The sequence below is a fragment of the Arachis hypogaea genome, chromosome 17 (assembly GCF_003086295.3).
Source record: "Arachis hypogaea cultivar Tifrunner chromosome 17, arahy.Tifrunner.gnm2.J5K5, whole genome shotgun sequence".
In the NCBI taxonomy this organism is placed as follows: Eukaryota; Viridiplantae; Streptophyta; class Magnoliopsida; order Fabales; family Fabaceae; genus Arachis; species Arachis hypogaea.
Genome location: NC_092052.1, coordinates 49380321 through 49404962, shown reverse-complemented (window position 1 = coordinate 49404962; position 24642 = coordinate 49380321). Strand labels below are relative to the sequence as shown.

Below are 24642 nucleotides of genomic sequence, written 5' to 3'. Positions count from 1 at the left end.
GTACAAACATTTTAGGTGTCACAAGTAACAAACCCCTTTAAAAATTGTTAACCGAGTATTCAAACCTCGGGTCGTCTTCTCAAGGAACTGCAAGGAAGAATGTTCTTATTATTGGCTATAAAGGTTGTAATCGGGGTTTAGAAGGTGAGAAGCAAGTGATTTAAATGACAAGTAAAGTAGATGGCAATTAAAATAAATAAATACTGTAAAGCAAACTTCTGGCAAGGTAAAAGAAATTGGAAGTCCAACTTAGTTATTTCTCTCAACAATAATGAAAGTTGAATCTAAATACCACTTAGTTAACCTTTGCTAAAACAAAGAAAAGTCAAGGGACTAATTAGTTGACCTTCGAATCCTATTTATTTCCTAAGAAAAAGTTGGGATTATTGAAGTTCAGTTCAATTAGCAAGATCACGATTATCAATTATGCTGAGTTCAATAATGTTGAGTTACTGATTTCTTAACCAAGACCAAAAAAGGAAAAAGTAAAATTGTTGGAATAAAAAATGTCCTTAGATGGGAAGCAATAATAACTTAAATTAAAGAGAACAATAATAGACTGAAATACCTCAAATAATCATTAACTCAAATAATAATCTGTAACATGGAATAATTCATAAGCCAAATTGGCAACATTTATAGATACGAATAAAAGCATTAAAGTAAAAGTAGCATAGAAACATAAATTAAAGTAAATACTAAACCTGGATCGAGAGTTACTCTTAAAAACTAAGAGAAGTCCTAAATCCTAATCCTAAGAGAGAGAGGAGACAACCTCTCTCAAGCTAAATCTAAATTATGGAAAGTGAAAATTGGCGAGCTCCCCCTGAATGGATGCATTCCCCCACTTTATAGCCTCTAATCTGTGTTTTCTGGGCCAAAACCTGCATCAAAAACAGCCCAGAAATCCCCCCCTGTGTATTCTGGTACGTTCAGGTCGCGGACAAGTGACGCGGAGGCGTCGTCCACGCGGCCGCGCGGAGTGAAGTTTGCAGATGCGATGCGTCCGCGTGGATCACGCGTTCGTGTCGTCTAGCGTCAAGGCAACTATGACATATTATATATCAAATCGAAGCCCCGGACGTTAGCTTTCCAATGCAACTAGAACCGCTTCATTTAAACCTCTGTAGCTAAAGTTATAGCCTTTTGAGTGCGAAGAGGTCAGGCTGGACAGCTTAGCAATTTCTCCAACTTATTGTATTCCTTCCACTTTTGCATGCTTCCTTTCCATCCTCCAAGCCATTCCTGTCCTGTAATCTCTGAAAACACTTAACACACATATCAAGGCATCTAATGGTAATAAGAGAGGATTAATAATAAGCAAATATAAGATCAAAGAAGCATGTTTTCAATCATAGCACAAAACTAGGAAGGAAAATGTAAAATATGCAAATAGTATGAATAAGTGGGTAAAGAGTTGATAAAAACCACTCAATTGAGTACAAGATAAACCATAAAATAGTGGTTTATCAATCTCCCCACACTTAAACAATAGCATGTCCTCATGCTAAGCTCAAGAGAAGCTATAAAGATGAAGAGGAATGGTAGGATGTATGAAATGCAATCCTATCTATATGAATGCAACTACATGCAAAATGTTTCTACCTACTTGGTTAAAATAAATAAGTTCTCCAAGACAAACATAAATCAGATTTCACTAATTCAAATTATACAATAAAGGACAAGTAAACTTGTAAGAAGATAGCTAATGAAAGCAGGGAACATAGAATCAAGTATTGAACCCTCACTGGTAGTGTATATCACTCTTACTCTAAGGTGTCTAGGGTCAATCACTCTACTCTTCTCTAGTCATGCTTTCTAAACCTTGTTCTTCATCTAACCAATCAACAATATTTAATATACCAATGCAAACATCATGAGGTCTTTTTCAAGGTTGTAATGGGGCTAAGGTAAGGGTAAAGGTATATATATGGCTAAGTGAGCTTTATAAATTGAATCTTTAATTAACCTAAGCTCTCACCTAATATACATATACTCTATATACTTTTAAATTCATGCCTAGCTACCCATAATTCTCACTTTTGTATAATTCCCGTACTCATGTACCAAATTTTTCTTTAATTTTTATCACATGTGCATTGATCTTTTATTAAACTTATTATTCGGGTAATTTTGTCCCCTTATTTACTTATTTATTGAGTATTTTTGGATTTTCTTTCTTTTTTCTCTTTTTTTTTGTAGAAAAACAAACATAACTTATCAATGCACATGGATTTTCTATTATTTTTCTATTTTGGTTTTTCATGAGTAGGTTCCCAAATTCCTGATATTCAAATAAATTAGAAACATTATACTTTTTCCTTATTAACCCATGTTCCCACAGTTTCCCCACACTTAATTAACACACTATCTTAAGCTAACCAAAGATTCAATTGGGATAATTAATTTGTTTTCCGCTTAAGGCTAGTGATGTGGTAAGATATAGAACAAATGGGGATTTCAAGGCTCAAAGTGGCTGACAAGGGTGATTTAAAGGGTAGGCTTATTTGGGATAAGTGAGCTAAAATCAAATAATGGCCTCAATCATATGCAAGCATGTAAATACACTAAATATTGGACATATAGACTGAAACAAAGTAAAGATCACAATTATAGAGAAGTAAACACACAAGAATAAAATATTTATGGTTAAATAATGTAACCATGTAAATAAGCTCAAAATCTCACAGGTTGTGTGTTCTTTGGCTCAAAAACCATGTTCCAAATACAACTTCAAACAAATTTAACAAAACATTTTTCAATTTAAATTAATGAAATTTTTCAAAAATAGGGTCTTTAGAAGAATTTTATTACTTTAACCAAGTAGTAACTAGATGTATAAAATCAAACAAATATGCAAATGCAACAACTAATTTAACAAAGAAAATTCTAAACATTGGTGCTAAAATATGAAGTGACTAACCCATGGAAGTCGGTATTGACCTCCCCACACTTAAAGATTGCACCATCCTCGGTGCATACTGAGATGTGCAGGTGGACGGGTTGTTCCAACTGATGTTTTTCTTCAAGGATTGTGCTGATGGACTTGTTTGTCTCCCCATGTAAACGTCTTCTGGTTCCCTTCCGGGTGGCCATCCTGAAAGAGAAAAGGGAAGAAGAGTAACCCAGAAATAGAGATAAGAAAATAAAAGAAGTATGGGTGGGTTAATGCCAAATGATAAGGGTCTCATTTACATGGAAGCTTCAACATGTAAGTGAGAAAACAATAGAAGCCATGGCATGCCAGTGGTGCAAGATTTGAAACATAGGGGAGGAGAGTGTGGGTAATGAAAGACAGTATAAGCTCATGTCAATGCAAAAAGGAATACAAATATCATAAAAGATTAGCATTGATTTAACTAATATTACCCGACAGTGTAAACAAGTCACTAAGCACCAAATAATACCAGAAAAGACACAACAGTTGAATATGAACAAGTGACACCAATGGAAAAATAATAATTTTAGAAAAGAAAAGAAAAATATGCACGTAATTAAAATGCAATGGATGAAAGTATTTAAATAAAATAAAATAAAAGAGAAGAAGAATGAGAAGGGAAAGAAGGGAAGAAGAAATAAGTAAGAAAAGAGGGAGGAAAAATTAGGATTGGGGGAGAAAAGATAAGATATTTGGCAAATAAGGATAAGCTGTGCGGCGCAAGAGACGCGGGTGCGTGGGGCACGCGGTCGCGCGGCTTGCGCTTAAACTGATTGACGCGGTCGCGTCGGTCACGTGGTCGTGTGACCCGTTTTATGCTACTGGCGCGAGGACAGCCTTGCTCCCGCACAACTCTCTGTTCAAGAATCATTAATTGCCAAATATTGGGTGACGCGATCGCGTGGGGCACGCGATCGCGTGAGTGGGCACTTAGTAGGATGTGACGCGGCCGCGTGGGGCACGTGGTCACATGAGATGGATTGCGCGTCCAGCGCCAGTCCAGCACCACTCTAGCACAACTTTCGGCTGTGCACCATTATTACGTCGAAATCCTGGTCACGCGGCCGCGTGGGGCACGTGGTCGCGTGGGAGGCTAGTATTCCCACTCGACGCGGACGCGTCAGCGACGCGGTCGCGTGGGATGATTTGTGCCACGGGCACGCCTCCAGCCACGCTCCAGCGTGACTCTCTGTTCATTTTTATTTTCTCCCCTCTCCTTGCGACGCGAACGCGTCGCTGATGCGGTTGCATCGCGTTGCATTTTTTTTTAACTAAATGCAGGATGCAATGCTTAATGTGAATGCTATGCATGATTCCAGGTTCAATAAAATAAAAATAAAATTCAAAAACAAGCAAAACGAAATAAAATTAAAATTGCAAAAGGAACTATCATACCATGGTGGATTGTCTCCCACCTAGCACTTTTAGTTAAAGTCCTTAAGTTGGACATTGGAAGGGCGTTCTGTTATGGTGGCTTGTGTTTAAATTCATCCAAAAATCTCCACCAGTGCTTGGAATGCCAATAGCCTCCGGGGTCCCAAACTAGGCATGTAAAGCTTCTGAGCAGCTTCAAACAGATTTTCAGGCTCCCGGGGTGATGAATGTCAGAATAGATTCCAGAATCCCAAGCCTTGTTTTTAAATCTGCCTCCGTCTTGATCTACATGTCTCCATCCGGGCGGTTTAAAGAGTAGAATCTCACCATGGTGACCAAACGTTCTCTGTGATCCATGCAATTGAGCATGATACCAATCCGTGTACTTTGAGGTGAAGCGTGGAACCTTATTGAACCTTGTGCACCAACTCTGAGTACGAGCCATTTCCCCCTTACTCTTAAAGCCGCAAAGAGCTCTAAGCTAGCCATCTGCTTCAAGCAAACCATATTCAAGTGAATAAGTAAAGTTATAGGTTAAGGATTGTACCCACTTGAAGCTTGTATTAGGTGGTAATGGCCTTGGGATAGGTGTTTCTGGTGGTTCTGTAAGTTCTACTCCCTTGTGCTCTTCTGTGAATTCCTCCACTTCCTTGCAAGGTTCTACAATTGTATCTGTGTCCTGGTCAAAGTTTTCTATGTCTTCCTCGTCACTTGAGTCATAGATTGGAGGTTGAGAGAAATCTACCTCCGCATCGTCTTCATATTAACTTGGGGAAGATTCTTCGACCTCAGAGAATTCACTTGCGGATGCCAGTTCATTACTAAGAGAATTTGACTTGTGACTATCATCATCAAGGGAATTTGTGTCCTGGGTTATTCCGTCTGATTCTTCATAAACAACTTGCCTTGGAGATTGTACAATATCCTCCTTAGCATCAACTGTAGCGTCCTTGACGGAGTTCTCCTCAGTTCTGGATTCCCATGGGGGTTCAGCATCTCCTAGATCTTCAACCAACTCTTCTTCTTGAACAATGACAACTTCTTCTAGTACGAATTCATTCTCTGTCTTGTCCACTGGAGTTTCTGGTATCTCTTTCATGCTACGCTCTTCGTTAGACTGTTCACATGGGGCTGTGGCTGATCCTTGTGTATTTGAGCGCCTAGAAACCCATTGAATTACTATTTGCTCCAGTTGTTGAATGGTTGTTTGAAGTTTATTTACTGTTTCCTTTAGGCGAACCTCTACTTCTCGGGTTGCCAGATTTGGACATGATACATAGGAAAGTGGTGGTGATTGGGAGTGATTGGATTGGTATTGGGGTAAGGAAGGATCATATGGTGGCGAATGGTGAAGAGAAGCTTGTGAGTGTGGTGGTTCGAGGTTATGTCGAAAGGATGGTTTATATGCACGGGGTGGGGCTTGTTGGTAGTTACAAGGTTGTCCACCATATCTTTCAGCTGGGTATGCATTGTAGAATGGTCCTTGTCTATGATATCTCGGAGGGTGTTGTTGCCTAAAGGGTTGATTAGATCCTCTTGGCTCCATCCATCCTTGATTGGTTTGACCTTGATGCATATTCCTGCTGTAAATTCTATTTCCTTCAGCAAAGTTAGAACCAAACTCAAAGCGAGAAGGGTGAGAATTCATGGTAGCAAATAAAGATAAAAAGGAAAAACAAAAATAAATAAACAAGCAAAAGAAAAATATTTACAATAACCAATAATAAGGCATACATTAGCAGTTCCCCGGCAACGGCGCCATTTTTGACGTTAGGATTTTTGCCAGTAAAAAAGTTCATAAAAATAGTCGCGTTGTAGATATAGTCTCTAAACCGACAGAAATCCCTTCGTACAAATGTTTTGGGTGTCACAAGTAACAAACCCCTTTAAAAATTGTTAACCGAGTATTCAAACCTCGGGTCGTCTTCTCAAGGAACTGCAAGGAAGTATGTTCTTATTATTGGCTATAAAGGTTGTAATCGGGGTTTAGAAGGTGAGAAGCAAGTGATTTAAATGACAAGTAAAGTAGATGGCAATTAAAATATATAAATACTGTAAAGCAAACTTCTGGCAAGGTAAAAGAAATTGGAAGTCCAACTTAGATATTTCTCTCAACAATAATGAAAGTTGAATCTAAATACCACTTAGTTAACCTTTGCTAAAACAAAGAAAAGTCAAGGGACTAATTAGTTGACCTTCGAATCCTATTTATTTCCTAAGAAAAAGTTGGGATTATTGAAGTTCAGTTCAATTAGCAAGATCACGATTATCAATTATGCTGAGTTCAATAATGTTGAGTTACTGATTTCTTAACCAAGACCAAAAAGGGAAAAAGTAAAATTGTTGGAATAAAAAATGTCCTTAGATGGGAAGCAATAATAACTTAAATTAAAGAGAACAATAATAGACTGAAATACCTCAAATAATCATTAACTCAAATAATAATCCGTAACATGGAATAATTCATAAGCCAAATTGGCAACATTTATAGATACGAATAAAAGCATTAAAGTAAAAGTAGCATAGAAATATAAATTAAAGTAAATACTAAACCTGGATCGAGAGTTACTCTTAAAAACTAAGAGAAGTCCTAAATCCTAATCCTAAGAGAGAGAGGAGAGAACCACTCTCACGCTAAATCTAAATCATGCAAAGTGAAAATTGGCGAGCTCCCCCTAAATGGATGCATTCCTCCACTTTATAGCCTCTAATATGTGTTTTCCAGGCCGAAAACTGGGTCAACAACAGCCCAGAAATCGCCCCCTGCATATTCTGGTACGTTCAGGTCGCGGACAAGTGACACGGAGGCGTCGTCCACGCGGCCGCGCGGAGTGAAGTTCGCAGATGCAACGCGTTCGCGTGGATCACGCGTTCGCATCGCCTAGCTTCTAGGCAACTCTGGCATATTATATATCAAATCGAAGCTCCGGACGTTAGCTTTCCAATGCAACTGGAATCGCGTCATTTGGACCTCTGTAGCTAAAATTATAGACGTTTGAGTGCGAAGAGGTCAGGCTGGACAACTTAGCAATTTCTCCAACTTATTGTATTCCTTCCACTTTTGCATGCTTCCTTTCCATCCTCCAAGCCATTCCTGCCCTGTAATCTCTGAAAACACTTAACACACATATCAAGGCATCTAATGGTAATAAGAGAGGATTAATAATAAGCAAATATAAGATCAAAGAAGCATGTTTTCAATCATAGCACAAAACCAGGAAGGAAAATGTAAAACATGCAAATAGTATGAATAAGTGGGTAAAGAGTTGATAAAAACCACTCAATTGAGTACAAGATAAACCATAAAATAGTGGTTTATCAATGTGTAAGATACTTTGTAAAGCTATCTTATCCTTTATCATCAAAATTATATTTGTTAACATGTTCTTTTGCATGTATTGTCAGAACTGATATTAGAACTGAAGTATAGATGAATTCTTAAGAGAATAAAAAAAGAAGAAAACCAATGAAAGGACTGTTGCACAGGGGTATGTTGAATTTGGGTGTATATTGCCTATTTTAAGTTGTTTTTGTTGCTGTTAATTGTTTTTGGTTTCCCAGGATGAAGGGAGCTGGGCTCCCATCGAAGGAAGGTCACTATGACTCATCCGAAACGTAAGATCCTTTATTTGATAGAATTTCGAGATCCTGATTTAATTAAATAGTATTTTTATTAAACAATGTTTATTTGATAAATTGCTATTTTATGATTTATCTTGTGCTCAATTGAGTGGATTTTATCAATCTTTCATACACTTGTTTATACAAAATGCATGGCTTTACATTCTCCTTTCTGATTTTGTGGTATGATTGAAAACATGCTTCTTTCGCCATATATTTGCTAATATTAATCCCTTCTTATTACCATTCGATGCTGTGATATGTGTGTTAAGTGATTTCAGAGATTACAGGACAGGAATGGCTTAGAGAATGGAAAGGAAGCATGCAAAAGTGGAAGGAATACAAGAAGTTGAAGAAATTGCTAAGCTGTCCAACCTGACCTCTTCGCACTCAAACGGTCATAACTTGAGTTACAAAGGTCCAAATGACGCAGTTTCAGTTGCGTTGGAAAGCGAACATTTGGAGCTTCGTAACGATATATAATTTGCCATAGCTGACCTGAATCCAGGAGACGTGAACGCATGGATCACACGGACGCATGACCTGGCAAAAACCCAATCCACGCTAACGCGTAGACGACGCTTCCGCGTGACGTTGCAGCGACCTGAACGTACCAGAAATCACTGGAGGCAATTTCTGGGCTGTTTCTGGCCCAATTTTTGGTCCATAACACATAGATTAGAGGCTATAAAGTGGGGGAATGCATCCATTCATAAAAAAAAATACAAGAATTCAAACAACAATTCATACAACTTTCGTAATTCACAATTTTAGGTTTTAGATGTAGTTTTAGAGAGAGAGAGGCCCTCTCCTCTCTCTTAGGATTTCTCTTAGGTTTTAGAATTAGAATTTCTCTTATTTTATGGTTATTTCTTCATCTCAGGTTCTATAGTTCTTTAATTTATGTTTCTCTTTTACTTTTGGATACTCTAATACTTTTACTTGTTGATTATTTATGTTACCAAGTTGGCTTATGAATCTTTCCATGTTAGATTTGAATATTCTATTTAATATAATTTGAGGTATTTCAGATTTATGATTGTTTTACTCTATTTATAATGTTTTTAATTTAATTTAAGATATTTTTCCCTTTTGGCTTTGGTTAAGTAATTGGTAACACTTGAGTTATCAGACTCAGCAGTTGATTGAAAATTAGGAATTGCTGATTGATTTGGATCGCTCTAAAGCTAGTCTTTCTACAGGAGTTGACTAGGACTTGAGGATCAAATGAATTAGTCCACTTAACTTTCCATTATTTAGTAAGGGTTAACTAAGTGGGAGCAATAACAATTCTCATCACACCTGATAAGGATAACTAGGATAGAATTTCCAGTTCTCATATCTTGCCAAGAGATTTTATAATTATTAATTTATTTTTCTTGTCATTTAAATTACTTGTTCTCTATTTCAAAAAACCCAAAAATATACCTTTTTCCATAACCAATAATAAATCATACTTCCCTGCAATTCCTTGAGAGACGACCCGAGGTTTAAATACTTCGGTTATTATTTTTATTGGGTTTGTTACTTGTGACAACCAAACTTTTGTATGAAAGGATTCCTTGCTGGTTTAGAAACTATACTTACAACGCGATTATATTTACAAAATTCTTTACCGGCAGGAATCCGATCATCAAAAAAATGGCGCCGTTGCCGGGGAATTGCAAACGTGTACCTTATTATTGGTTATTGTAAATATTTTATTTTGCTTGTTTATTTGCTTTTATTTTTGTTTTTAATTTTTTACTATGAGTTCTCACCCCCGTCGCTTTGAATTTGGTTCTAATACTGTTGAAAGGAATGGAAGCTATAACAAGAACATGCATCAAGGTCAAAATAATCAAAGATAGAAGGAGCCACGAGGATCTGATCAACCCTTTCGGCAACAACACCTTCCAAGATACCATGGGCAATGACCATCCTACAATGCATGCCAAGACAATAGTTATGGTGGACCCTTTCGTGACAGCCAACATCCACCAAATTACTATGGTCAAGAGCCATTCCGAGGTGCGTACCAAGATGATAGATATGGTGGACCCCCTTGTAGTTACCAGCAAGCTCCATCATATGCCAATGAACCACCTCCTCAACATAGTTTTGAACCACCATACTCAAAAGCCACCTACAACCATTCACCTCCATATGACCCTAACCCTTATCCGTCCCAATTCCAATCCAATTACTCCCAAGAACCACCACTTCCATGCGCACCATGTCCATATCCATATCCATCGACCCGAGAATCACAGGAGCGTCTCAAGGAAACAATGAATAAATTTCATGCAACCCTTCACTAATTGGAGCAAGCAATAAATCGATTACCTTCCAGATGTTCGGACACTCAAGGAACCCCATGGCTTTATGTGGAGAATCTAATGAAGAACGTAGCATAAAGGAGACACTAGAAACTCCGGTGGACAGTAAGGAGCATGACTTTGTACTGGAACAAGTGAAGGAAGCCATAATCATTGAAGAGGAAGAAGTGGTCAAAAACTTAGGAGATGCGGAACGTTCATGGGAAAGCCCAGTCATAGAGCCCCCTTCTAAGGAGTTTGAACTTGTTGTTGAGGAGGGTGTATGATGAGCGGATAATTTATACGCTTTTTGACATTGTTTTTAGTATGTTTTCAGTAGGATCTAGTTACTTTTAGGGATGTTTTCATTAGTTTTTATGTTAAATTCACATTTCTGGACTTTACTATGAGTTTGTGTGTTTTTCTGTGATTTCAGGTATTTTCTGGCTGAAATTGAGGGACTTGAGCAGAAATCAGATTCAGAGGTTGAAAAAGGACTGCTGATGCTGTTGGATTCTGACCTCCCTGCACTCAAAGTGGATTTTCTGGAGTTACAGAACTCGAAATGGCGCGCTTCTAATTGCGTTGGAAAGTAGACATCCAGAGCTTTCCAGCAATATATAATAGTTCATACTTTGGCCAAGAATTGACGACGTAAACTGGCGTTCAACGCCATCCTTCTGCCCAAATCTGGCGTCCAGCGCCAGAAAAGGATTCAAAACCAGAGTTGAACGCCCAAACTGGCACAGAAACTGGCGTTCAACTCCACAAATGGCCTCTACACGTGCTACACTTAAGCTCAGCCCAAACACACACCAAGTGGGCCCCGGAAGTGGATTTATGCATCAATTACTTACTCATGTAAACCCTAGTGACTAGTTTATTATAAATAGGACCTTTTACTATTGTATTAGGTATCTTTGGATTACCTTATGATCCTTTGATCACGTTTTAGGGGGCTGGCCATCTCGGCCATGCCTGGACCTTTCACTTATGTATTTTTAACGGTAGAGTTTCTACACTCCATAGATTAAGGTGTGGAGCTCTGCTGTTCCTCAAAGATTAATGCAAGTACTACTGTTTTCTATTCAATTCATCTTATTTCGCTTCTAAGATATCCATTCGCACCCAAGAACGTGATGAAGGTGATGATTATGTGTGACGCTCATCACCATCTCCCCTATGAACACGTGCCTGACAAACACTTCCGTTCTACATGAAATAAGCTAGAATGAATATCTCTTAGATCTCTTAACCGGAATCTTCGTGGCGTAAGCTAGAATGATGGCGGCATTCAAGAGAATCTGGAAAGTCTAAACCTTGTCTGTGGTATTCCGAGTAGGATTCAATGATTGAATGACTGTGACGAGCTTCAAACTCGCGAGTGCTGGGCGTTGGTGACAGACGCAAAAGGAGGGTGAATCCTATTCCAGCATGATCGAGAACCGACAGATGAATGGCCGTGCTGTGACAGAGCATGTGAGCATATCTTTCACTGAGAGGAGGGGATGTAGCCACTGACAACGGTGATGCCCTTGCATAAAGCCAGCCATGGAAAGGAGTAAGATTGATTGGATGAAGATAGCAGGAAAGCAGAGGTTCAGAGGAACGAAAAGCATCTCCATTCGCTTATCTGAAATTCCTACCAATGATTTACATAAGTATCTCTATCCCTATTTTAATATTAATTTCGAAAACTCCATAACTGTTTTATATCCTCCTGACTGAGATTTACAAGGTGACCATAGCTTGCTTCATACCAACAATCTCCGTGGGATTCGACCCTTACTCACGTAAGGTATTACTTGGACGACCCAGTGCACTTGCTGGTTAGTTGTATCGAAGTTGTGACAATTATGAATTAAGATCAGAGCACCAAGCTTTGGAGCCATTACCAGGATTTGTTCGAGCCTGGAGATCACAATTTCGTGCACCAAGTTTTTGGCGCCGTTGCCGGGGATTGTTTGAGTTTGGACAACTGACGGTTCATCTTGTTGCTCAGATTAGGTAATTTTCTTTTTATTTTATTTTCAAAAATTTTTCAAAAATATTTCTAAAATCTTCTCATCTGTTTTCGAAAAAAATAAAAATGTTTTCAAAAAAAAATTTTATTCAAAATTTTTAAGAATGAATTCTAGTGTTTCATGAAGCATGTTGAAGCCTGGCTGGCTGTAAAGCCATGTCTAAATTCTTTTGGACTGAGGCTTCAACTAATCACTTCAATGCATGTAATTCCATATATCACAGCTTGGTTGGCCATTGGCCATGTCTAGTGTTTTGGACTGGAGCTTTCATTGAAAGCTTGGCTGGCTAGTGAGCCATGTCTAATTCTTGGACTGAAGCTTTAGACTAACATGGCAAGATTCCTGGAATTCATATTAAAAATTTCGGAATCCTTATTTTTCTTTTTCAAGACTATTTTCGAAAAATATAAAATAAAAATCCAAAAAAATTAGAAAATCATAAAAATAAAAAATATTTTGTGTTTCTTGTTTGAGTCTTGAGTCATATCATAAGTTTGGTGTCACTTGCATATGCATCTTGCATTTTTTCGAAAATTTCCATGCATTCATAGTGTTCATCATGATCTTCAAGTTGTTCTTGGTAAGTCTTCTTGTTTGATCTTGATGATTTTTTGTTTTGTGTCTTTTCATGTTTATCATATGCATTTTTGAATTCTTAGTGCCTAAGCATTAAAGAATTCTAAGTTTGGTGTCTTGCATGTTTTCTTTGCATTAAAAATTTTTCAAAATTGTGTCTATGATGTTCATCTTGACATTCATAGTGTTCTTGGTGTTCATCTTGACATTCATAGCATTCTTGCATGCATCACATGTTTTGATCTAAAAATTTCATGCATTGCATCTTTTTAGTGTTTTTCCCTTGCATCATAAAAATTCAAAAATAAAAAAAATATCTTTCCTTTTTTCTCTCATCAAATTCGAAAATTTGAGTTGACTTTTTCAAAAATTTTTAAAATCAAGTTGTTTCTCATGAGTCAAATCAAATTTTCAATTTGAAATTCTTATCTTTTTCAAAATCTTTTTCAAAAATCAAATCTTTTTCAAAATTCTTAGTTATTTTCGAAAATTCCAAAAATATTTTTCAAAAATCTTTTTCTTATCTTATATCATAATTTTCTAAAATAACATAAATAATTAATGTTTTGATTCAAAAATTTGAAGTTTGTTACTTGCTTGTTAAGAAAGATTCAAACTTTAAGTTCTAGAATCATATCTTGTGATTTCTTATGAATCAAGTCATTAATTGTGATTTTAAAAATCAAATCTTTTTCAAAACTAATTTCTATCATATCTTTTCAAAAATATCTTCTTATCTTATCTTTTTCAAAAATATCTTTTCAAAATATCTTTTCTAACTTCCTAACTTCTTATCTTTTCAAAAATTTGTTTCAACTAACTAACTAACTTTTTGTTTGTTTCTTAAAACCACCTAACTAATTCTCCCTTTCTAATTTTCGAAAATACCTCCCCCTTTTTCAAAATTTCATTTTAATTTATTAATTATTTTAATTTTCAAAACTTAATTTTCGAAAATTACTAACAATTTTTCAAAAACCATTTTCAAAAATCACTAACTCCTTTTCAAAAATAATTTTCGAAAATTCCCTCCTTCTCTCTCATCCTATTCTATTTATTCATTCATATCCTAACATCTCATATCATATATCTTCCATTCGTACAGTTATGCTTCTTCCTTTACATCACATTCTTTGTCTCCCCCTCTTTTCTTCCACTCACAAAGGGATCCCTATACTGTGGTATAAAGGATCTCTATTATTATTATCATTTTTCTGTCCATTCTTCCTTGTCATATGAGCAGGAGCAAGGATAAGAACATTCTTGTGGAAGCAGATCCAGAACCTGAAAGGACTCTGAAGAGAAAATTAAGAGAAGCTAAAATACAACAATCCAGAGATAACCTTTCAGAAATTTTCGAACAGGCAGAGGAGATGGCAGCCGAAAATAATAATAATGTAAGGAAGATGCTTGGTGACTTTACTGCACCTAATTCCAATTTACATGGAAGAAGCATCTCCATTCCTGCCATTGGAGCAAACAACTTTGAGCTGAAACCTCAATTAGTTTCTCTGATGCAGCAGAACTGCAAGTTTCATGGACTTCCATCTGAAGATCCTTTTCAGTTCTTAACTAAATTCTTGCAGATATGTGATACTGTTAAGACTAATGGAATAGATCCTGAAGTCTACAGGCTCATGCTTTTCCCTTTCGCTATAAGAGACAGAGCTAGATTATGGTTGGATTCTCAACCTAAAGATAGCCTGAACTCTTGGGATAAGCTGGTCACGGCTTTCTTAGCCAAGTACTTTCCTCCTCAAAAGCTGAGCAAGCTTAGAGCTGATGTTCAAACCTTCAGACAGAAAGAAGGTGAATCCCTCTATGAAGCTTGGGAAAGATACAAACAGTTGACCAAAAAGTGTCCTTCTGACATGCTTTCAGAATGGACCATCCTGGATATATTCTATGATGGTTTATCGGAGCTATCAAAGATGTCACTGGACACTTCTGCAGGTGGATCCATTCACCTAAAGAAAACGCCTGCAGAAGCTCAAGAACTCATTGACATGGTTGCTAATAACCAGTTCATGTACACTTCTGAAAGGAATCCTGTGAGTAATGGGACGCCTATGAAGAAGGGAGTTCTTGAAGTTGATACTCTGAACGCCATATTGGCTCAGAATAAAATATTGACTCAGCAAGTCAATATGATTTCTCAGAGTCTAAATGGAATGCAAGCTGCATCCAACAATACTCAAGAGGCATCTTCTGAAGAAGAAGCCTATGATCCTGAGAACCCTGCAATAGCAGAGGTGAATTACTTAGGTGAACCTTATGGAAACACCTATAACTCATCATGGAGAAATCATCCAAATTTCTCATGGAAGGATCAAAAGCCCCAACAAGGCTTTAATAATGGTGGAAGAAACAGGTTTAGCAATAGCAAGCCTTTTCCATCATCCACTCAGCAACAGACAGAGAACTCTGAACAAAATGCTTCTAATTTAGCAAATCTAGTCTCTGATCTATCTAAGGCCACTGTAAGTTTCATGAATGAAACAAGGTCTTCCATTAGAAATTTGGAAGCACAAGTGGGCCAGCTGAGCAAAAGGATCACTGAAATCCCTCCTAGTACTCTCCCAAGTAATACAGAAGAGAACCCAAAAGGAGAGTGCAAGGCCATTGACATAAGTGCCATGGCCGAACCTGTGAGGAGAGGAAAGGACGTGAATCCCAAGGAGGAAGACCTCCTGGGATGTCCAGTGATCAATAAGGAGCTTCCCTCTGGGGAACCAAAGGACTCTGAGGCTCATCTAGAGACCATAGAGATTCCATTGAACCTCCTTATACCCTTCATGAGCTCTGATGAGTATTCCTCTTCAGAAGAGAATGAGGATGTTACTGAAGAGCAAACTGCCAAGTTTCTTGGTGCAATCATGAAGCTGAATGCCAAATTATTTGGCATTGATACTTGGGAAGTTGAACCTCCCTTGTTCATTAATGAACTAAGTGATCTGGATCAACTGACATTGCCTCAGAAGAGACAGGATCCTGGAAAGTTCATAATACCCTGCACCATAGGCACCATGATCTTTAAGGCTCTGTGTGACCTTGGTTCAGGAATAAACCTCATGCCCCTCTCTGTAATAGAGAAACTGGGAATCTATGGGGTACAAGCTGCTAAAATCTCACTAGAGATGGCAGACAGCTCAAGAAGACAGGCTTATGGACAAGTAGAAGATGTATTAGTAAAGGTTGAGGGCCTTTACATACCTACTGATTTCATAGTCCTGGATACTGGAAAGGAAGAGGATGAATCCATCATCCTAGGAAGACCTTTCCTGACCACAGCAAGAGCTGTGATTGATGTTGACAGAGGTGAAATAGTCTTTCAATGGAATGAGAACTCCCTTGTATTCAAAACTCAAGGATCTCCCTCTGCAACCATGGAGAGGAAGCTTGAAAAGCTTCTCTCAAAGCAGAGTCAACCAGAGCCCCCACAGTCAAACTCTAAGTTTGGTGTTGGGAGGCCACAACCAAACTCTAAGTTTGGTGTTGAAATCCCATATCCAAACTCTAAGTTTGGTGTTGGAAAGTTTCAACAAAGCTCTGCACATCTGTGAGGCTCCATGAGAGCCCACTGTCAAGCTATTGACATTAAAGAAGCGCTTGTTGGGAGGCAACCCAATGTTTATCTAATTCTTATTTTTATTGTTTTTCATGGGTTCATGATCATGTGGAGTCACAAAATAAATATAAAAATTGAAAACGGAATCAAAAACAGCAGAAGAAAAATCACACCCTGGAGGAAGCATCTGCCTGGCGTTCAACGCCAGAACAGAGCATGGTTCTGGCACTGAACGCCCAAATGGGCAGCATCCTGGCGCTGAACGCCCAGAACAAGCATGGTTCTGGCGTTCAACGCCAGAAATGGCAACAAATGGGTGCTGAACGCCCAAAATGGCCACCAACCTGGCGCTGAACACCCAGAGTTGGATACAAAGGCATTTTTACATGCCTAAGGGGTGCAGGGATGTAAATTCTTGAAAACCTCAGGATCTGTGGATCCCACAGGATCCACTCAGGATCTGTGGACCCCACAGGATCCCCACCTACCTCCACTCACTTCTTCTCACCACTCTCTTTCACACAACCCCATAAACACTCTTCCCGAAAAGCCCTTCACCAATCACCTCAATCTCTCTTCCCCATTAAACCTTCACCACTCATATCCACCCACTCTTCCCCATAAACCTACCTCATAAAACTCCACCTACCTTCAAAATTCAAAACCAATTTCCCACCCAAACCCACCCATATGGTCGAACCAATAACCCCCCTCCCTTCCCTATATAAAGACCTCCATTCTTCATCAAATTCACACAACACACCCCTCTACACTCCTCTTGGCCGAAACCACATCTCCCTCTCCCTCTCCATTTTTCTTCTTCTTCTTCTTCTATTCTTTTGTTTATTGCTCGAGGGCGAGCAATATTCTAAGTTTGGTGTGGTAAAAGCATAGCTTTTTTGTTTTTCCATTACCATTGATGGCATCTAAGACCGGAGAATCCTCTAGAAGAGGGAAAGGGAAGACAAAAGCTTCCACATCCGAGTCATGGGAGATGGAAAGATTCATCTCCAAAGCCCATCAAGACCACTTCTATGATGTTGTGGCCAAGAAAAAGGTGATCCTTGAGGTCCCTTTTAAACTCAAAAGAAATGAGTATCCGGAGATCCGACATGAAATTCAAAGAAGAGGTTGGGAAGTTCTAACAAATCCCATCCAACAAGTCGGCATCCTAATGGTTCAAGAGTTCTATGCCAATGCATGGATCACCAAGAACCATGATCAAAGTAAGAACCCGGATCCAAAGAACTATGTTACAATGGTTCGGGGGAAATACTTAGATTTTAGTCCGAAAAATGTGAGGTTGGCGTTCAACTTGCCATACATGGAAGAGAACGCACGCCCCTACACAAGGAGAGTCAACTTTGATCAAAGGTTGGACCAAGTCCTTATGGACATATGTGTAGAAGGAGCTCAATGGAAGATTGACTCCAAAGGCAAGCCGGTTCAACTAAGAAGATTGGACCTCAAGCCTATAGCTAGAGGATGGTTGGAGTTTATTCAATGCTCAATCATTCCCACTAGCAACCGGTCTGAAGTTACTATAGACCGGGCCATCATGATCCATAGCATCATGATTGGAGAAGAGGTGGAAGTTCATGAGATTATACCTCAAGAACTCTACAAGGTGGCTGACAAGTCCTCCACCATGGCAAGGTTAGCCTTTCCTCACCTCATTTGCCACCTATGCAATTCAGCTGGGATTGACATAGAGGGAGATATCCTCATCAAAGAGGACAAGCCCATCACTAAGAAAAAAGATGGAGCAAGCAAGAGAGCCCAGTCATGGAGCTCAAGAGGCGCAAGAAGCTCATCACCATGAGATTCCGGAAATGCCTCAAATGCACTTTCCTCCACAAAACTATTGGGAGCACATCAACACCTCCCTAGAAGAATTGAGTTCCAATATGGGACAACTAAGGGTGGAACATCAAGAGCACTCCATCATGCTCCATGAAATAAGAGAAGATCAAAAAGCAATGAGGGAGGAGCAACAAAGACAAGGAAGAGACATAGAAGAGCTCAAGGACATCATTGGTTCCTCAAGAAGGAAACGCCACCATCACTAAGGTGGATTCATTCCTTGTTCTTCTTTCTTCTATTTTTCGTTTTCTATGTTATGTGTTTATCTATGTTTGTGTCTTCATTACATGATCATTAGTAGTAGTAACTATGTCTTAAAGTTATAAATGTCCTATGAATCCATCACCTCTCTTGAATGAAAAATGTTTTAATTCAAAAGAACAAGAAGTACATGAGTTTCGAATTCATCCTTGAACTTAGCTCAATTATATTGATGTGGTGACAATGCTTCTTGTTTTCTGAATGTATGCTTGAACAGTGCATATGTCTTTTGAAGTTGTTGTTTAAGAATGTTAAATATGTTGGCTCTTGAAAGAATAATGACTAGGAGACATGTTATTTGATAATCTGAAAAATCATAAAAATGATTCTTGAAGCAAGAAAAAGCAGCAAAGAACAAAGCTTGCAGAAAAAAAATAGGCGAAAAAAAAAATTTAGAAGAAAAAGAAAAAGCAAGCAGAAAAAGCCAAAGCTCTTAAAACCAAGAGGCAAGAGAAAAAAGCCAATGACCCTTAAAACCAAAAGGCAAGGGCAAATAAAAAGGATCCCAAGGCTTTGAGCATCAGTGGATAGGAGGGCCTAAAGGAATAAAATCCTGGTCTAAGCGGCTAAACCAAGCTGTCCCTAACCATGTGCTTATGGCGTGTAGGTGTCAAGTGAAAACTTGAGACTGAGCGGTTAAAGTCAAGGTCCAAAGCAAAAAAAAAAGAGTGTGCTTAAGAACCCTGGACACCTCTAATTGGGGACTTTAGCAAAGCTGAGTCACAATCTGAAAAGGTTCACCCAATTATGTGTCTGTGGCATTTATGTATCCGGTGGTAATACTGGAAAACAAAGTGCTTAGGGCCACGGCCAAGACTCATAAAGAAGCTGTGTTCAAGAATCATCATACTGAACTAGGAAAGTCAATAACACTATTCGAAATCTGAAGTTCCTATAGATGCCAATCATTCTGAACCTCAATGGATAAAGTGAGATGCCAAAACTATTCAAGAGGCAAAAAGCTATAAGTCCCGCTCATATGATTGAAGCTCTGTTTCATTGATAGTTTGGAATTTGTAGTATATTCTCTTCTTTCTATCCTATTTGATTTTCAGTTGCTTGGGGACAAGCAACAATTTAAGTTTGGTGTTGTGATGACCGGATAATTTATACGCTTTTTGACATTGTTTTTAGTATGTTTTTAGTAGGATCTAGTTACTTTTAGGGATGTTTTCATTAGTTTTTATGTTAAATTCACATTTCTGGACTTTACTATGAGTTTGTGTGTTTTTCTGTGATTTCAGGTATTTTCTGGCTGAAATTGAGGGACTTGAGCAGAAATCAGATTCAGAGGTTGAAAAAGGACTGCTGATGCTGTTGGATTCTGACCTCCCTGCACTCAAAGTGGATTTTCTGGAGCTACAGAACTCGAAATGGCGCGCTTCCAATTGCGTTGGAAGTAGACATCCAGAGCTTTCCAGCAATATATAATAGTCCATACTTTGGCCAAGAATTGACGACGTAAACTGGCGTTCAACGCCAGCCTTCTGCCCAAATCTGGCGTCCAGCGCCAGAAAAGGATCCAAAACCAGAGTTGAACGCCCAAACTGGCACAGAAACTGGCGTTCAACTCCACAAATGGCCTCTACACGTGCTACACTTAAGCTCAGCCCAAACACACACCAAGTGGGCCCCGGAAGTGGATTTATGCATCAATTACTTACTCATGTAAACCCTAGTGACTAGTTTATTATAAATAGGACCTTTTACTATTGTATTAGGTATCTTTGGATTACCTTATGATCCTTTGATCACGTTTTAGGGGGCTGGCCATCTCAGCCATGCCTGGACCTTTCACTTATGTATTTTTAACGGTAGAGTTTCTACACTCCATAGATTAAGGTGTGGAGCTCTGCTGTTCCTCAAAGATTAATGCAAGTACTACTGTTTTCTATTCAATTCATCTTATTTCGCTTCTAAGATATCCATTCGCACCCAAGAACGTGATGAAGGTGATGATTATGTGTGACGCTCATCACCATCTCCCCTATGAACACGTGCCTGACAAACACTTCCGTTCTACATGAAATAAGCTAGAATGAATATCTCTTAGATCTCTTAACCAGAATCTTCGTGGCGTAAGCTAGAATGATGGCGGCATTCAAGAGAATCCGGAAAGTCTAAACCTTGTCTGTGGTATTCCGAGTAGGATTCAATGATTGAATGACTGTGACGAGCTTCAAACTCGCGAGTGCTGGGCGTTGGTGACAGACGCAAAAGGAAGGTGAATCCTATTCCAGCATGATCGAGAACCGACAGATGAATGGCCGTGCTGTGACAGAGCATGTGAGCATATCTTTCACTGAGAGGAGGGGATGTAGCCACTGACAACGGTGATGCCCTTGCATAAAGCCAGCCATGGAAAGGAGTAAGATTGATTGGATGAAGATAGCAGGAAAGCAGAGGTTCAGAGGAACGAAAAGCATCTCCATTCGCTTATCTGAAATTCCTACCAATGATTCACATAAGTATCTCTATCTCTATTTTAATATTAATTTCGAAAACTCCATAACTGTTTTATATCCGCCTGACTAAGATTTACAAGGTGACTATAGCTTGCTTCATACCAACAATCTCCGTGGGATTCGACCCTTACTCACGTAAGGTATTACTTGGACGACCCAGTGCACTTGCTGGTTAGTTGTATCGAAGTTGTGACAATTATGAATTAAGATCAGAGCACCAAGCTTTGGAGCCATTACCAGGATTTGTTCGAGCCTGGAGATCACAATTTCGTGCACCAGTGTACAACCTCCAAGGCATATCATGGTTGAAGACTTTGAAGGGGATGATCAGGAGATGGATTCAATCATTGATGAATTCTTATCTACATTTGAATCCTCTGCCATTGGACTTGACATGGAGATTGAAGAAGAAGAAGCAAAACCTCCCATGCCCTTGGTAAACAATGAAGAAGAGATCGAATTGGAAGAAAGCTACCAAGAGGAAGAGGTTGATATTAAAGAAGCTTGCAAAGAAGTGGAAGTTGTCAAAGAGGAGCCCGAGGGAATGGAGCTAGAGATCACCTTGCCAAGGTTGTTGGAGACGTCTCCCCCAAAGCCATCACCATCCATCCCTTCATTCAAGTGGGTAAATCTCTCATCTCTAAGCTTAATTAGCTCACTTGAATATGCTTTACTTGAGACAGATGGTCAGCTTAGAGCTCTTTGTGGCTTTAAGAGTAAGAGGGAGATGGTTAGTGGTTGGCAACACAATCCTAGGTTCATTATGGTTGGGAGCTCAAAATCTAAATGCAAGGGTTGGTGTAGAGCTCGAATGAATGGGTCTAGGAGGATGTTTGGGTGCCTAAATGAGAGTTCTAAGGCTGAACCACCCGGATGGAATCATCATGATCCACTTGAAGACGGGTGTAGAAACAAGATTTAGGATCCGGGAATATATGAGGATCAAATTTGGGAGCTCAACGCTTGTGAAGAATTCCATCAAAGCTTGAGAAATTTACTTGGTATTGATAGAGCTTATTGGAAGTCCAAGCATTGGTGGAAGTTTCAAGATGAGTTCAAGCACAAGCCACCATGACAAGGAGCTCACCAAATGTCCAACTTAAGGACTATAACTAAAAGTGCTAGGTGGGAGACAACCCACCATGGTATAATCGTTCCTTTTTTATTCTTAATCTTATTTTATTTTATTTTTACTAGTGTTCATTCATAATTTCTGCATATTCACCTACATTCTGCATTTGCATCTGCATATTGCATAAAAAAAAGAGAGAAAAATGCACGCGATGCGCAAGCGTCGCTGACGCATCCGCGTCGTAGGTGCATTCGGAAGAAAAGAGAATTGAATAGAAAGTCACGCGAAAGCGTGGCTGGAGGCGTGCCTTAGGCACAAATATGCCCACGTGACTGCGTCAATGACACGTCTGCGTCATTCTGAAAAAGAGCCTCCCACGCGACCGCGTGGCCCTACAAAATCGACGTAAAGAGGTGTATGGCAGAGAGTTATGATGGAGCTGGGCTGGAATGATGCTAGAAGCACAAGCCCTATCACGCGAACGCGTGCCCCACGCATCCGCGTCATTTTTCAAAGTATGGTTATTCACGCGATCGCGTCAACCACGCGAACGCGTCACCCTAAATTTTGGCAAAATGCCTTTAAAACAGAGAGTTGTGTGAACGCGAGGCTGCACTCGCGCCACTAGCACAAATCGAGTCACGCGTCCGCGTGCCCCACGCGTCCGCGTCACTTGAGAATATCGCCAATCACGCAACCGCGTCACGTGCGGTGCACAGCTTATCCAGATCAGCCAAATATCTTATCTTTTCTTCCCCGAATCCTAATTTTTCTTATCCTTTCTTATTTCTTTCTTCTCTCTTCTTCCTTTTTTATTCTTTCTCACTTTTTACTTCTCCCGTCCCTTATTTTTCACATCCATTATCAAGGTTTTTTTTTCTTCTTCCTTCTTTACTTTTTCATTATTATTTTTCTTTTATTCATGATTTCTCATTTATTTTTCCTTTTACTTTCATTATCTATATTTTCTTTTTCTTTCTTTTTTTTTCTTTTTATTCCTTTAATTGGTGTTAGAAAATTAATTTGGGTGATTATTTTCTTCTATATTTTGCTTGTAAATTATTCTGGAATTGTTTGACAATTAATATTACTTCTTAAAGGGTTGCTTGCATGTTCATTTTAATACTTTCAATAACATATTTACCATGCATGCTCTGTGTTTGTAAAAAAGCCCATATGGCATTGTTCATTATTTTAAATTATTCTACTACTCTAATGCCTGTTTTTCACAAAACCTGTTTTATATTTTATTGATTAAATATAATTGTCAATACAAACAGATTGTTAGTTTGAAAGGATTGGTAATCTAACTTGGACATTGAATGCTTGATCTATGCTACTCATGCCTTTCCCAGCATGCCAATAAACATCTTGCATTTAATTGCCATCACATGCACTTGCTATATTTCCGTTGATGAACTTTTCACATGTAGTCATGACCATGTGTTAACGACATCCTTCTTTACCGTGCATTGATTATCACCTATACCATCCTCTTCCTTGCTCAAACCCCTAGCTTTACATGTTACTTTCTTTTTCCCTTTTCAAGATGGCCACCAAGAAGGGTAAAGAGAAAGCTACTCCCAAACCACCAGCAAGGAAAGGAACAAAAAGAGCACTAGCTGCGGAGCAACCCGTCCACTTGTACATCTCTGCATGTACCGAGGACGGTGCAATCTTTAAGTGTGTGGAGGTCAATACCGATCTCCATGGGTTAGTTATTTCCTTCTCAACACCAATGTTTAAATTTTCTTTGTTAAATGAGCTGTTGCATTTGCATGTTTATTTGATTTTTGTGCATATTTTACCACTTGGTTGAAGTAATATTTTCTTTTTCAAGAAACTTTTTATAGCATTTCACTAATTTGAATTAAACTTTTTATTGAACTTGTTTGAAGAAATATTATACTGGAACATGGTTTAGAGCTCGAACACACAAAACCTGTGAGATTTTTGAGCTGATTTGAATTGGTTGCATTTTATCAACCAATATTTTATTTTTGGTGTATGTTGTTCTCTCTAAAATTGTGATCTTTGTCTTGCTTAATTCTATATTTCCATTGTTTGATGTATGCATGCACTTATATGATTGAGGCCTTGTTTCACTGAGCTTACATACCCATATGGCCTTAACTTTCATTATCCCTTGCAAACTAATTTTGAGCCTATTTTACCCCTTTATTCTTTACTTTAGCTCATCACTAACTCTAAGCGGAAAATAATAATGTCCTTAATTTGAATCCTTGGTTAGCTTAGACAAGTGAGAGTGTTCATGATTTAAGTGTGGGGAAAAGTAGGTTTGGAAATATTTGGTTTAGGAATTGGGTGTTATATATCTTTATGAAAATGTGAAAGAAATGTTTAGGACATATTCATGCATTCAATAATTTAATCATATGCATTGAGAAAAACAAAAGAAAGAAAATAAAAAAAAGTAAAAAGAAGAAAAATAAATAAATAAATAAAGAAGAAAAAGAGAAAAAGAAAAGAAAAAAAAGAGCAAATAAATAAAAGGGGATAAAATGCCCCAAAGTAAATGTTGGTAGCAATGCATATGAGTTGTACTAAAGTTGGGATGCATGA

General features: G+C 38.6%; 1 non-coding gene across 1 annotated transcript; it reads right to left on the bottom strand.

Annotated features, from left to right (window-relative positions):
• Window positions 1-14599: 14599 nt before the first annotated feature.
• LOC112767620 (small nucleolar RNA R71) lies at window positions 14600-14707 on the bottom strand. The gene has a single exon (XR_003185061.1). It is a non-coding gene; the product is annotated as a small nucleolar RNA R71 (small nucleolar RNA).
• Between the last annotated feature and the right edge of the window lie 9935 nt (window positions 14708-24642).